This window comes from Aegilops tauschii, chromosome 2 (assembly GCF_002575655.3).
Source record: "Aegilops tauschii subsp. strangulata cultivar AL8/78 chromosome 2, Aet v6.0, whole genome shotgun sequence".
Taxonomy (NCBI): domain Eukaryota; kingdom Viridiplantae; phylum Streptophyta; class Magnoliopsida; order Poales; family Poaceae; genus Aegilops; species Aegilops tauschii.
Window position 1 is genome coordinate 431437676 of NC_053036.3, and position 4764 is coordinate 431442439.

Consider the following 4764-nt stretch of genomic DNA (forward strand, 5'->3'; position numbering starts at 1 on the left):
TTTCCACACAGCATTATAACAGACAATGGTACTAATCTCTCCAAGGGTGCTTTGAAAGAATTTTGTCAACGCGAGCATATCCGGCTTGATGTGTGGTCAGTGGTTCACCCCCAATCTAATGGTCAAGCTGAGAGGGCCAATCAAGAGATCCTGAGAGGCATCAAGCCCCGGCTTATGGTTCCCTTACAGAGGACGCCGGGTTGTTGGGTGGAGGAGTTACCTTCCGTGTTATGGAGCATTAATACTACCCCCAATAGATCTATGGGTTACACGCCTTTCTTCATGGTTTACGGAGCAGAGGCGGTTCTCCCTAGTGACATCCGTCACGACTCGCCTCGTGTGGCGGCTTATGTTGAAGCTGACAATGAAAAAGCACGTCAGGAAGCACTTGACCTGTTAGATGAGGAGCGTGACATAGCGGCGGCTCGTTCGGAGATTTATCAGCAAGATCTGTGCCGTTACCACAGCCGCCGGGTTAAAACCAGAACTTTCCAAGAAGGCGATCTGGTGCTCCGGTTTATCCAGGATCAGACTGATATGCACAAGTTATCCCCACCTTGGGAAGGGCCTTTTGTGGTCAGTAAGAATCTCAACAATGGGTCCTACTACCTTATCGATGTTCGAGAGCACAAAGACTCACGTAAGTCGGAGGAGGAGACCCACCGGCCGTGGAATATTGCTCATCTTCGGCCTTACTACACGCCACCGGCTCTTCTGATGTACATATTTTGACAATGTATATATTATGATCAATATAATAAAGTCGGCAACCCTATTAAAAGCAGGCCATCTGTCGTTTTCTCTTTAAACAGCGAGTTTTTGGTCACTTGGGGGCTTCTGCTTTATAGAGCAAAGTTATGATTACCCTTTGATCCGGCTTATAGGCCACATAAAAAAACTTGGGGGCTTGCTACCCAGGTTAAAGGGACCAAATAGATTCTGTTGCAAAAGCACAACTCAAACATAGGTTCCCATTGAGCATAGCTCAGAAATATTGCTTGGGGGCTCTTTTGTTCTAAAGAACAAGAGTTGCTATAACCCTTGTGATAGGCCTAAAAGCCAGGCTTGGAAGCCAGGTGTATTCACCTAAAACTCTGGGTTATCCTGCCTTTTTTAAGTGAGCCACTCCACCCAGGTATTCCTGGAATGACCCGCCGAACGTTTGACAAGTCAATCTTATGCAGACCCTGATCTTGTCAAAGTTAAAACGACGATTGGTTATGTGAGGTCCATCTTATAAGGTTTGTAAAACGGTTTAACTTAGTGGCCTGTGCAGCCCGTGAAAGCACTCGATTTTCGGCCTGGCAGCCCATGAAAAGCCTCGTTTTCACTTGTTTTTATTCGACAGATCTTTTGAGATTTATTTGATAAGGCTTATAAGGTTTTATCATCACAATTCGCCGGGGTTTATTAACCTGACTCGGCTTTCGACTATAAGTCGTCAGTACATGATAAGTTAAGATCCGATGTTTATTAACCCGACTTGGTTTTTGGCTATAAGACGCCAAGTATGAGCTAAGATAATATCCGGTGTTTATTAACCTGGCCTGGTTTTGTTCATAAGCCGGCAATATGTGATACTTACCAGTGCTCAAATTTGGGTTATCACCCTTATTACACTGGATTGGTAAGCTAACAGTGTGATCAAATATCACCGGGATGATATATTTTCAATTATATATGGTTATCTTTAAGTCCAGCCTTGGTTATAAACTATGTTAGTTTCCCATGGTTTTATATTGGGCTTTATAACCCGTCTAGCGGTAAACCGCCAGGACACTTTTAATCTGTTGTATGCAAGAACAGATTCAAAATTGCTAAATATCATGGCATATCTTAACATGGCGGATTAGCAGTGTCATGCAAAGCAAAATATGTGCGATGGCATAGTAGATCACGAGTTTAAACTAGCCTATTACAAGGCGTTCGGTGCCCAAAAGAATAATTGTTTTCAACAAGTCTTGCAGAAAGCAGATGCTAAACCGGCCCCCGATTTATGAATCTTGGCCGGGCTGACTTGAAGGTTGCAGATCATCCAGCGCCGGCTCATCTTCCTCTTCTCTACCCAGTGGCTGGAAGTCAATGGTTGTCCAATCGATCCCAGTTAAGGCTTTGAATACAACTTCATCACTTATAAGTGTGGAGGGATCAACATCAGGGGCATAGGTATGCTTACATATTGGAGGAATAAGATTTGGAGCATCATAGGTTGGCGCATTAACTCTCTTGTTGTTGGCATCATAAATCGACTGATAATGTGAAAGATCGGTCTCTTCAGCCAATTTGCTAGCCAATGGGCGCATTTTCCTCGTTAAGGCTCTGAGGTCATCATTATCAAAGTCTGGCCCGTCCTCCTTTATACACGGATATCCGTTTCCCACATCAGCCGGATCAAGATCAGGTATCCATGCTTTGGCCCGAGTTAGTGCGGTAAGAGCGCCTGCCCTGGCACCCGATCCCTTTAGCTCTTCAAACCGGACAGGCATCATAGACAGCCTTTCCAATGTTTCCTTGATCAAAGTTGGGGGCGGCTTGTTATCGGAAGCTGTGCAGATGACCCGTTGTGCGCCGGTATATAGTTGCTCTATAAGTGTATAGGCAGCCTTCAGTGTTTTCCGCATATCCGAGCCAAGATGAGCAATGCGAGATCCTGCATCATCAAAAAACGTCTGTACACCGGCAGTTTATTGTATAATACATGTTTAAGGATTATGAAGAAGCTATTTACCAAAAACGGCAGCAGTCATGGCATTTATTTGCTGTTTCAAGCCAGTCAGCTCCTCTGCCACCGGATTAATGGCTGCTTCAGCGTCCTCAGCCCTCTTTAGCAGAGTTGTCTTTTCTGCATCGCAGCCTGCCTGCTCGTTTTTGAAGCTCTCTTTCAGTTTTTCCATTGCTGCTAAGGCACTGCTCAGTTCATCTTTGGCCTTGGAAGTCTCTACTTGTTGCGATTTAATATTTTCTTGGAGGTCGGTGATTTGGGATTCCTTCTTGCTAAGACCAGCCTGCAAGAGACAAGCAATTTATGAGATGACAATGTGTATTCAAAGTCCCAAGCACATAACAAGTATTATTCTTGGCACTTGGGGGCTAATGTCTAGTGCTTCTCATTCATTTTTTTTACAAGTCCCAAGCTCAATACAAGTATTATTCTTGGCACTTGGGGGCTAATGCATGTTTGCTCCAATTAAAAGCTATGCATTTTTTCTTCAACTATCAGCTCGGTGGTCAACCGGTTTAAAAAGGCCCTAAACAAAAAAAATTGAAGCCTTACAGGATCAATAGTTCCGGTTCATCTTGGAAGTATAAACCAGCCCTTGGGGGCTACACAGGCAAAATTAAAGAGTGGTTATTCTACAAGTCCCGGATCATATTGGCAGTCTAAACCGGCCCTTGGGGGCTACTGGAGTTGTTCTATATGGTTATTGGAAGTTTACAGAACATTCTATTCTCTTATGTCCAATAAACTTGGCGGCAAAGGGAAGAATATTTATGCAGAGTTAACAGCATTTACCTCATATCGCTCTTTCATCATATTTAGTAAACCGGCTTCATAGTCGCGGCTTGTGTACAAATGGTTTAAAAACCCAGAATGGATATCTTGGGCGCTGAGGTGGGCATAGCTTTCCAAGTCTGCCTTCCACTTGCCCTTGTCAACAGCAGAAAATTCTTCTTTGGCACTATGTTTTGACAGAGCAGTAGGGTTGCCTGGGGCTGTATAATTGATACAAGTGATCATAACATCGTTAGTGTGGTCATCAGCAACTTTAGTCGGGCTTGGCGGTTTGTCAGCATGAATCATCGGATCAACTTCCATATGTTCAACATCAATTTCATGATCTTGCGGTGGTGGATCATTAAGAATAGCTTCAGCATTTGGATTACAAGGTTCTGGGGTCTTTTCCGGTTCAGATGGATTGGAGTCATCGGCCGGTTTATTCCGTTTGGCCCGTTTACTGGCTCTGGCTTGGGCCCTGAAAATAATAAGTATAGGTCAGGTCAGTATAAAGATCAAGTATAAGAGGTGAAGGGTCAATTAAATATGCTCACCTAGGAACCATTTTGAGGGTTGGAATTTTTGTTCCTGTTGACTGGCCAGAGGAAGAATGGGAAGTTCCCTGATAATTTGAATCACACGGATTAAGAGGTTGTCGGAAATAACCCGCCTTAGGATGACATGTGTCAGAAGTATAAGAGACCTCTTGGCGATGTTTACGAACCGGCGTGTTCGGTAAACCAGAAGAAATTACCACATGGCCGCTATGCCGGGTTGTGCGGCGAGCTTCGTGTTGCTGTTTCTTCAAAAGAAAGTTTGGATCCAAGTGAGCTAGAGGGTGAGAAAATCTTACTTTCTGGTTTGCTTGTCGGGTTTTCTGTGTGGGCAGAGGTTCTGAGCCGGATGAGAGAATAATTACCTCGGCGTCACTTGCACAGCTGGCTTCTGCGTCATCCTGATAACAATCATTGTCAATGAGGTGTATGAAAAAGGAGCCAAGTGAATCAAGTTCTACCTCTGACTCCGGGTTATCAATGTCATCATCGATGTTTAACTCGGCGGATTCGACGGTTTTCTTCTTGGCGGGCTTCTTGGTGACCTTGGTCTTGGGGCGAGATGTTTTGGCCGGTTTATCCTGCGGTTTCCTCTTCCAGAATGGATCATCACCCAGTTAAAAATGGAAAAGATCATAAGGGGGATTAAAAATATGGATTAAGCAGGAGTTGGGCAATTCTTACAGCTGGCGGTTTATTTGTAGCACAAAAACG